Genomic DNA, 11,363 nt, shown 5'->3' with positions numbered 1-11,363 from the left:
TTTATACAGTCCTGATGACATTTTTTGAGTGGCCAGTTTACTTCTGAGCTTTGTCAACACCTCTTAGATGACCAGTATGAAATCTTTTCAGAGGAATGACACAAGGATGTTTAAATCTTTTCCAAGTCTCACCTGAATCATGGCAACTGGACCATACTACAAAGATGTTTTTCATTGTATAATCAATGATATCTTTAATTCTATAAAAATATGCCTTTGAAAAACTTTGCAAGGTAAGAAACTTGTTGGGATGTTAGAAAATCAAGTTAGTCTTTGCTTCTTCCTAAATGATCTTCATAGATGTTACTTAAGGGTTATTTAGGAACATTAATTTGTTAATCACTCTGTGCACAGTTTGTTATTTACTCTGTGCATAGTTCATGGATAGATTTTCTTCCAGTTTTAAATTGGGAAAAATTGCAATACTTTTATTTTTAACAATAAGAACAATAACAACAATGGAAATTTCTCAGGATGTAGCCAGAAAACCTTTATTACTTAGAAAAGATTGGGGCACTGGCTGGCTCAGTTGGTAGAGCACACAACTCTTGATCTCAGGGTCATGAGTTTAAGCCCATGTTGGGCCTAGAGCTTACTTTAAAAATTTAAAAAAGAAAAGAAAACATCATCACTGATGACACAATTTCCATAATGAAAATGAAGAAGGCAAATTTTATTATCCGTTTCCTCAAAATCTCATGATCTTCATGGACTACTTTTACACTCTTCAGTTGGAGGAATTATAGCTTTTCTAACTGCTCAGCTAGCATCCTAAGAACTCACCAGAATGGTCACTTTATTTTTCTATAAGCAGTTATGAATAAGAAGGTGAATTGAAAAAAATCCAGAAAATTCTCTTTAATATAGTTTTGGAGGAAAACAGCCAGAGCATTAGTAGAAACCCTTTCAGACAATGACTATTTTCATCAAGAAGGGAAAGGAACACCAGAGTTAGACATTTTCCAGTCATCTAAGATGAGCTGGGAGACTAAGATGAAGCTCAACAGAGCTGGATGCACCTTTGACTACATGTGAATCCATGTCTAAGACATTCAGTTAGGATGAATTTAGTGGGATCTTGGAACAGAGAAGAGAACCCAGGTTCACCAGCAAGGCTTCAGCCTTCACTATCACTATGTTCAATGCCAGAAGAAGTAAAGCAATGCATACAGAATTCTGGGGAATATTAAGTTTTACATCGGTATATTTTACCAAACCAAGATGTCATTTGACTATAAAGTAAATAAGCAAACACTTTTTAAAAAAGATTTTATTTATTTATTTGAGAGAGAGTGCAAGCATGAGCAGGAGGTGGGGGGGAAAGGGAGGGGAAAAAAGAAGAAAAGTAGAGGGAGAGGGGGAAGCAGCCTCCCCACTGAGCAGGGAGGCGATGAGGGGCTGGATCCCAGGACCCTGAGATCATGACCTCAGCTGAAGGCAGACACTTAACCAACTGAGCCATCCAGGTGCCCCAATAAGCAAACACTCTTATCAAATAACCTAGGGGACATAGTTCTCTAATATCTTCTTGAAAAACTACTTTGTAGTGAAGTCCAGCTGATGAATGTATGAACCAAAATAAAGAATACAAAAAAAAAAAAAAATGTATGAACACACTTACTCCCTGAGTTTCTCCAGTGCCAAACCCCAGCTGTGTTTCCCCAGCCTTGCCCAGCACAACAGGCCAGCTGCCAGGGTGCAGACCTTGCACAGGAGCCCTTACACAAGCTGCTAGTGTTCACTGATGTGGGCATAGACAAGACCAGCATCATCAAGCACTACATGCACTAGAATTCCTCGCACTACCAAGCCACCATTGGCATGGACTTGGCGCTCAAGGTTCTCCACTGGAACCTGCAGACCTTGGTACACCCGGCACATTGCAGGTCAAGAATGATTTGGAAAAATGACAAGGATCTATTACCTGGAATCTATGAATTGTTTATTGTCTTCAGTATCAGTAGGCATCCATATCTGAAACAGAGGCAAATTGGAAAAAAACAATTTGGATTCAAAGTTAACCAATGAGGAAAAAAAAGTTAACCAGTGGCAAGCCAGTTTCAGTGGTTCTGCTGGCCAAAAAAATGTGACCATGGGAAGAATGTGCTGATGAACAATGAGACCAGTTCATGGTACATGATATTATAGGATGATTTGAAACATCTGCAAGGAAACTGTAAACACTGATGAAGCCTCCAGATACCTGGAGAAACATTAAAATACACCCAGGATTTAATTTATTTTAATTTATGGAGGTAATGGGGAAATGTTGTCTAGAAGGCAAAAGGGGAGGGCTGTTAATCTGTTGGAATATTTAATGTCTTATTTTTATTGGTAGTAACACAAGTATGTTTATGAAAATGTGTTGAGCCATACACTTGTGATATGTATACTTTTAAATATGTATGTTACACTTAATAAAAAGTTGAAATGGAAAAGAAGTGAATTGTCATGGAAAGAAGGCTTGAATGCACACACACACACGCACACACTAGTAGTATTTGTATGTGACCAAGGGGAATGAGTGATTATGTCAGAGATGCAGGGCAGGAGGTCATGGTGGACAACTAGAAGGATTAGTAGAAGGCATTGCAAGTGAGTTGTCCTTTCCCCAGGGAATCATGAGGTTGACTAATATGAGATAGATGCCTTTGGGGGAAAGCAATAATCTCCACTGATTTTTAGAATAGCATAGATAGTAGTAACTTCTATCAGATTTTCCTTTAGGCATGGGAGTATAGGGGTATACAATTTGGCAGAAAGCAAGCAGTATACCAGGATCATGGGCTAGGCAGACAGTGAGCTCAGAAACAGAATCTCTAATATCAAAAGAAGAAAAAGCAAAAGTTTCCTGTGTTCAATTTGCTCCTTAGGAGATACAGTCCATGGATGTTACTGAAGCAGAGGTTTTAGTGTTTGGGGCCAAAGTTCTCTAGCACAGGAGGCAAAGTTATCTATCACAGCAAGGTCTTGGGCAGGGGTGTTGTTGTCTGAGGCAAAGTCATCTACAACCATGAGTTCTTGGCCAGGACAGTGTCATCTCGGAAATGGGAATTAGGCATTTTTTTTTAAGTGGGTACCTACTTGGGTTGCTGTAGGTCTCAGCATTAACTATATTTGCTTGAAACAATGGCTTGCTTGGAGGGTTTGGGCCTCTGGATTGTAAAGCAATGAAAGCACCCAATCTGTGATAATAAGATCAACAGACATCAGGCGTGTAGGTAGGCAGCTGCACTTGATAGGGTTTTTTGTTTTATTTGCCTGTTTGTGTTGTGGTGGAATTTTTTATAAAGATTTTATTTATTTATTTGAGAGAGAGAATGAGCAGGAGGGAGAGGGAGAGAGAATGAAGCACATTCTGCGCTGAGCACAGAGCCGGCCGTGGGGCTCGAGTCCCCAAATGCAAGATCGTGACCTGAGCCGAAACCAAGAATTGGATGCTTTACTGACTGAACCACCCAGGCGCCCCTATTTTGTAGTGGAATTTTAGGCTCACATGAGTGCCATATCAGGTAAGCAGCTGCCTATCCATGGGACAATCAATGTTAATTGGTCCCAGGAGAATGTGCATCCTGGATTTGGCTTTCAGCCTTTATGGGATGGGGCAAGATTGAAAATTTATAAAAATAGGTTAAGGCCCAGGGTAAGATAAAGACACATTTAGAGGACTACTTATTGGACTGGAAATTTAAAAGGAATTATTTGAGGAGGCCATTGTTTCTCAGTTAAACAGGCTATTTGGACCTACTAGGAAAATGAAAGTTCTATTGAATGCCTCCTTCAAGAGCCCAGCATTGTTTATTTTGCCAAGTGAAATGTGTGCATTGCTTATTACCAATAAAGTCTATAACTCTGAAGAGACTAAGAGTGTTCTGGGAAGATCTCATATTGTGGCTTTAGTATATGTAGAGCCACAGATGATTTTGATTTATATTTTGAGTGCCTGTGAGGTAAGGGATTTATGGTCCTTGTCCCAAACACCAGCAAAAACAATGAAGCAAAAAAAGTCTGGTGACTTCAGATGTGAATTGTAGGTTATGTTGTTGCTCAGGAGCCTATTCTAGAGGATAGTTAATGGTTTTATAGTCTGTAGCTGAGAGGTTAGGTCAGCAAGCCATATACATCATCAAAACTTATGAGCTAGGGACACCTGGGTGGCTCAGTTGGTTAAGTATCCAACTCTTGATTTCAGCTCAGGTGGTGATCTCAGGGTTGTGGAACAGAGTCCTGTGTTGGGCTCTGTGCTGAGTGGAGCCTGCCTAAGATTCTCTCTCTCCCTCTTCCTCTCTCCTTCCTCCCCACCTCCCCCCACCTTGCTCTCTCTCTCTCTCTCTCTCTCACATGCACATGCACTAAAAAAACAAAACAAAAAACTTGTGAGCTAAAGAGACACTGTCCCTGTGACAGCCTCCCAGGGGAGACAGAGGCAAGTGGGACATGGCCTTCTAGCAATACCGCCCATCCTCCTATGCTCTGGAAGGATCACAAAGCATTCTGTCAAGATTCAGATTGGCTGCAGTTTAAGCCTTTGCCTCTATGGCCTCAATAGACACATTCAAAATACCATAAGTAAAAAATAAAAACACCAAAAACCAGAGTGTGATTCCTTATACTCGTACCCCATTCTTGCCCCAATTCAAGTCTTTCTGAAGCAAAGGCAGACTGAGAACAACTGCAGAGAAGAGAGAAGGAAGCTAATGACAGAAAAAATGTTGATCTAAAACCATCACCAAGGGACGCCTGGGTGGCTCAGTTGGTTAAGCATCTGCCTTTGGCTCAGGTCATGGTCCTGGAATCGAACCCCTCATTGGGCTCTCTGCTCAGTGGGAAGCCTGCTTCTCCCTTTCCCACTCCCCCTGCTTGTGTTCCCTCTCTTGCTGTGTGTCTCTCTCTGTCAAATAAATAAATAAAATCTTTAAAAATAAATAAATAAATAAAACCATCACCAAAAAGACTTAGTGAACTCTAAGTCTGAAAATACTTTTAAAAAGTATCATGGTAGATCAGAGCACATATTATAGCTTAAGGACTTAATAGATAATGGAAGCTATGGATACATTTAAAGTAATGATCAAAGGACAATTCATAGCATTAGATACTTTTATTAGTAAAAATGAAAGAATGGGAATAAACAAAACCCATTTAAGAAAAAAATAGAGGGATGCCTGGGTGGCTCAGTTGGTTAAGCCTCTGCTTTCGGCTCAGGTCATGATCCCAGGGTCTTGAGATTGAGTCCCACATTGGGCTCCTTGCTCAGTAGGGAGCCTGCTTCTCCCTCTGCCCCCTGCTTGTGCTTGCTCTTTCTCTCTTTCTCTCTCTGACAAATAAATAAGTAAAATATTTGGGGGAAAAGATAAAAAATAAAAAAAATAGACTTCTAGTCTAAGATGGCAACATAGGAAGCACCTGAGCTCACCTTCTCCCATGGACACACTAAATCTACAGCTACACAAAGAACAATTTCCTTTGAAAGAAATCTAGAAACTAGCCAAGTAACTTCTATGTATCTGGCAAATAAGAAAATGCGTCCATAGGAGTAGAAAAAGCTGAGACAGACTCTCACCGTAATCCCCACATCCAGCACCACAGCATACAATTGGAAGGGAACTTGCAGCTCCCAGCATGTCCCTGAGGAGTAAAGGGTTTGTGCCCAACATCTAATGTGCAAACTTTTCAGATGTCCGTCAGAAAGATGGGCCCCCAAAACACCTAGCTCTGAATGCCAATAGGGCTTGCCTCCAAAAGACCCCAAAGACTATGGCAAATAAATAAACAATTCTTAATAGGCTCACAACGACTTACTGTGGCTGTTTCCTCCAGGGCTCAACACAGGGAGAGTGGACAGAAATGCCCATCTCCTACTCTATCCCTGAAAAAGTCCTATTCGCACACTTTAAAAGCTGCTGCCTGAGAGTCAGGCTTCTAATTTAGCATAAATCTAGGAGTTGGCCAATCTTCCCTAGAGACGGGTGAGACCAGTGAGCACCATCTCCACATTCTCCCTCTGGCTCATTCAAGGTTGCTCCCTTGAAGGAGCTTGTGCACATGTCTGGTGCCCTGGTTTTTGTGGCTTATGTCCAGAGGATGCATGTCTTCATTGCATGGCTCTGGTGGCCAGCAGGGCTGGAATTTGCAGATCCCACAGGACTGTAGCAAATAAAGAAACCATTCTTAGCCAGCTATCCACCCAGGGCTCAGTACAGAGGGAGCAGACAGAAACAGCCATCTCCCTGTCTTTTCCGGAAAGAGATCTTTTTTTTTTAAAGATTTTAATTATTTATTTGACAGAGAGAGAGAGACAGTGAAAGAAGGAACACAAGCAGGGGGAGTGGGAGAGGGAGACGCAGCTTCCTGCTGAGCAGGGAGCCCAATGCGGGGCTCAATCCCAGGACCCTGGGATCATGACCTGAGCGGAAGGCAGACGCTCAATGACTGAGCCACCCAGGGACCCCAGAAAGAGATCTTTAAAAGATTTTTAAAAGCTGCTGCCTGAGGGTGTGGGTTTCAATCAGCCTGCATCTAGGAGCTGACTGAGATCCTCTCTTCTGGGACACTGACAGGTCTTGGAACACCCTCAACTACTATGAGCCACAGAGAACAAAGAAAGTAGTGTAGACAACCACAAGGTTTGAGAGACAATCAAGAGCTTGGGCCAGGCCTGAACAATAAGTTTCATTCCTTACATGAGACCAAGACTGGAAGAGGTAGTTGGGTTTTTTAATTTTTTAAAAAATATTTTATTTACTTATTTGAGAGAGAGAGAGAGAATGAGAGCATAGAGGGAGAGGGAAAGGGAGAAACAGACTCTCTGCTGAGCAGAGAGCCCAATGTGGGACTCTATCCCAGGACCCTGAAATCATGACCTGAGCCAAAGGCAGATGCTTAACCAACTGAGCCACCCAGGCACCCAAGAGGTAGTTGTTTTATCTAATGCACAGAAACCAATACAGTCAAGGAAAATGGAGAAACAGAGGAATATGTACCAAACAGAACAAAACCCCAGAAACAGAGCTTAATGAAATAGATGTGATTTGCTGATAGAGAATTAAAAATAATGTTATAAAGATACTCACCAAGATCAGGAGAACAATGCATGAACAAAGGGAACATTTCAATAAAGATATAGAAAATATATGAAAGTATCAAACAAAAATCACAGAACTGAAAAATATAACTGAACTGAAAATTTCAATAGAAGGGTTTACAACACACTTGATCAGGCAGAAAAAAGGATCAACAAACTCAAAGACAGGGCTGAGTAGCAAGAAGAAAAAAGAATGGAAAAGAATGAAGATAGCTTAAGGGATTTATGGGACAACATCAAGCAGACCAATATTCATATAGGAGTGCCAGAGAAGAGAGAAAGGGGCAGAAACCTTATTCAAAGAAATAATGGCTGAAAACATCCTAATCTAGAGAAACAGGGAGCCATATCCAGGAAGCTCATGGAGTTCTAAATAAGTCAAGCAGAGAAAGACAAATACTGTATGATCTCACTTAGAGTGGAAACTAAAACAAACAAAAAACAAGCTCATGTATATAGGGAATAGATTGGTGCTTGCCAGAGGTGGGGGCTGGGGGTGGTCAGTGAAATGTGTGAAGGGAGTTAAAAAGTACAAACCTCTAGCTATAAAATACATAAGTCACAGGATATAATGCACAGCATGATGACTCCAGTTAATAATAGTGTTTTGTATATATTTTTAAGATTTTATTTATTTGTGGGCGCCTGGGTGGCTCAGTTGGTTAAGCGACTGCCTTCGGCTCAGGTCATGATCCTGGAGTCCTGGGATCGAGTCCCGCATCGGGCTCCCTGCTCAGCAAGGAGCCTGCTTCTCCCTCTGACCCTCCCCCCTCTCATGCTCTCTCTATCTCATTCTCTCTCTCAAATAAATAATAAAATCTTAAAAAAAAAGATTTTATTTATTTGAGAGAGAGAGCATGTGCAAGCGGGGGGGGAGGGGCAGAGGGAGAGGGAGAAGCAGACTCCCCACTGAGCAGAGAGCCCTACACCGGGATTGATCCAGGACTCTAGGATTATTACCTAAGCCGAAGGCAGTCGCTTAACTGACTGAGCCAGCCAGGCGCCCCTGTATTGTATATTTGAAAGTTGCTGAGAGAGTAAATCTTAGAAGTTTTCATTATGAAAAAAAACTCTTGTTACAATATATGGTGATTGACGTTAATTGGACTTATTATGGGGATCATTTTATAATATATACAAATATCAAACTATTATGTTGTATAGCTGACACTAATATAATGTTATATGTCAATTATACCTAATTTTTTTTAGGTAATATGTCTTTTTTTCCTTTGGCTTATTTTAAGATTTTTTTCTTTGTCTTTGGTGTTTAGCAGTTTAATATGATGTGCCTGTGTATATTTGTTACATTTATCCTGCTTGGGATTCACAGAATGTCATAAATCTGGGACTTTTTCTTTGCGTTATTGTTTTTGGAATTTTTCAAGCATTATCTCTTAAAGAAAATATCTCCCTTAAACTCTCTCACATCACTGTAGGTTCCCAAATGAATCTACATTTGACATTTTCACTGTGTCTCATGTGAAGGTTACTCTTTTATCTGAATTTTTGCTCTTCTTTTTCCCTCTGTATGCTTCGATCTAAATATTTTCATCAGTCTTCTAGTTCACTAATTTTCTCTTTTGTTGTATCTAATTTTCTATTAAATTTATCTATCATGTGTTTAATTTCTGTTATCATATTACTTACTTCTATAATTCCTATTACCATCTTTCTATAGATTTAATTCTTTGATGGTTTTCTTCATCTTTTCATTTATTTTCTTCCTCTTTTTCTCTATTTTCTTTTCTTTTCTTTTTTTTTAAAAAGATTTTATTTACTTACTTGACAGAGAGAGACACAGCGAGAGAGGGAACACAAGAAGGGGGAGTGGGAGAGGGAAAAGCAGGCTCCCCACAGAGCAGGGAGCCCAACGCAGGGCCCGATCCCAGGACCCTGGGATCATGACCTGAGCCGAAGGCAGACGCTTAACAACTGAGCCACCCAGGCGCCCCTCTTTTTCTCTATTTTCTTAATCATATAAGTAATAGCTTTTTTCCCAGCCCTTGGTGATAATTCCAATATTTGGATTACCTTTGGTCTATTTATATTGTATTTTCTTTCCTCTAGGTCTTTGGTCATGTGCCCTGTATTTTGGCATGACAGGTAATTTTCAATTAAATGCCAGACACTGTGTATGAAAAAACTAATGGATCTAGATGATACTGTCTTCTCAAAATAATTCACACTTTTTTTGCAAGGTGGATATAATAGCAGCCGATTATCTTAATCCAATTAGAGACTTAGCTGACCCAAGGATAGGTTTGACATGTTGAGCTATCCAATTTGTCTTTGCCAATCTCTGATTTGTTTAAAGCAAAGCAAAGCTGGTTGCCTCAGCTTTCTAATGCCTTGTATATTATAATTGCTTTGTCTAGCTGTTCACAGTGAAAATGTTAGCTTGTCACAAGTGAAGCTGTTTACCTCTTTTTCTCTTACCTCTTTACTAAAATTTTTCAAAAAAATTAATTTTAGTAGTGATAACCAACACACTCATTTGATTACATTTTAGTAGAAAAGAGTATAATTTTTATCAGAGCTCAAAATATTTTTATTGTGTACAGTTGCTTGCTAGCCATCTTAATGTACCATAGGTACCCAAAAAGTACCCAACTGAACTGTTTTCCTTCCTCTCTTCCATGTTTAAGGAGACTAGAGATGTAAGAAATTAAGTTCAAATAATGATTCTAAACTGGATTTTTTGTTATAAAGGGCATTACTGGGACAATCAACATAATTTTAATGGCATCTAATGATTAGATGGTGATCATGTATAAATATTAATGTCCTGATTTTGATGGTTGTATTTTGATTATTTAGGACAATGTCCTTGTTGGTAGGTAAAACATACTCAAGTATTATAGGATGATGGGCATAATATTGGCAACTTACTATACTTGCAACTTTTCTGTAAATTGGAGATTATTTCAAAGTAAGAATTAGTAATAAGGCTCAATTCAAGTGCCACCTTATTTAGGAATAAATCCAATCCTCACTGACTTCAAAAGTACCTCTTCTTGGTGTTTCCATATGGCCCATGCAATTGTTTTCTCATTTCACTTCATAGAATCATAATTATCTTTTTGTCTCTTATTATGCCAGTAGATTATGATCTATTTAAAACCAGGAACTGTGTGGGAGCCTGGGTGGCTCAGTCGGTTAAGCGACTGCCTTTGACTCAGGTTATGATCCCAGGGTCCTGGGATGGAGTCCCACATCAGGCTCCCTGCTCTGTGGGGAGCATGCTTCTCCCTCTCCCACTCCCCCTGCTTGTGTTCCCTCTCTTGCTGTGTCTCTCTCTGTCAAATAAATAAATAAAATCTTAAAAAATAAAAAAGAAATAAAACCAGGAACTGTGTTATATTTATGTTACCAGCACCAAGCCCAGGAACTGGTATAGGATAAGCTCTCTAATATTGATTGAATTATTATATATAATGATGGTTGTCACCTTGTTTGAGGATTTTCTAATTTTTCCACTTTTCCACTTCTTCCCTTTCAGATACCCCCACTCCCAAGCCAATGCCTTCAATTCCAGCTGTCAATGATTTCAGCCAGATTGAGCTTTCTGTTGCATTCTCCTTCATTGAACATCCTTAGTATACACTCCCAAACTTGCTCCCCAGGCTCTGCCAACATACACTGATGAGGTGCTGGAACTTTGCGTGGCTGTCTCCTCCTAGAATAGGCCTTCACTTCTGCATCTGGACTACATTGGGATCTAGCTTACCACAAGATGGGTTGGTTCTGAGGAAAATCAGCATCAGAGTGTGAGGCAGCTAGCCTAACTGCAGTTGTTCAGTTCTACAAAGGCTTTTTTGTTTGGGAAGTCTGGTTCCCCTAGTCATAGTGTGTCCAACCTGTCAAAGATATTTGGGCATCCAATGTTCTCACTCAGCATCTGCCCAAATGTCCTTATTCCATATCTCAAGGTCTCACTTCTTCCACACAGTGCCCTTCCCATAGTGTAAGGGATATGGTGTGGTTGCAGATTGAATTGGCACTGAACACTCAGGCCCTTGGCTTGGTGCTGAGCCATAGCTGCCCAGCAACTCCAGGGGATGAGGAACTCTTCCCAAACTGTGAAGGCTTTGGGGTTTTCTGTGGATCTTCTCAGCTGGATAGTTTTTCTCTCAAATGTCAATTTTTTCACTGTCTATACTTCCTGGCGCTATTAGAAAAAGCCAGTTTACTCTTCAATTTTTATAATTATAATTTTTGAAGATTTTTATTTATTTATTTGTCAGAGAGAGAGAGCACAAGCAGGGGGAGCGGCATG

The 11,363-nt window shown here is 40.2% G+C and overlaps 1 pseudogene; it reads left to right on the top strand.

Moving 5' to 3' along the window:
* The first annotated feature begins 816 nt into the window (after nucleotides 1–816).
* Nucleotides 817–2,593, top strand: LOC118025126 (annotated as a pseudogene).
* The last annotated feature ends 8,770 nt before the right edge of the window (nucleotides 2,594–11,363 follow it).

This window comes from Mirounga leonina, unplaced genomic scaffold (assembly GCF_011800145.1).
Source record: "Mirounga leonina isolate KUSES-001 unplaced genomic scaffold, KU_Mleo_1.0 Mir_200, whole genome shotgun sequence".
In the NCBI taxonomy this organism is placed as follows: Eukaryota; Metazoa; Chordata; class Mammalia; order Carnivora; family Phocidae; genus Mirounga; species Mirounga leonina.
Note: the sequence above shows the minus strand (reverse complement) of the source record. Positions and strands in the feature narration are given on the sequence as shown.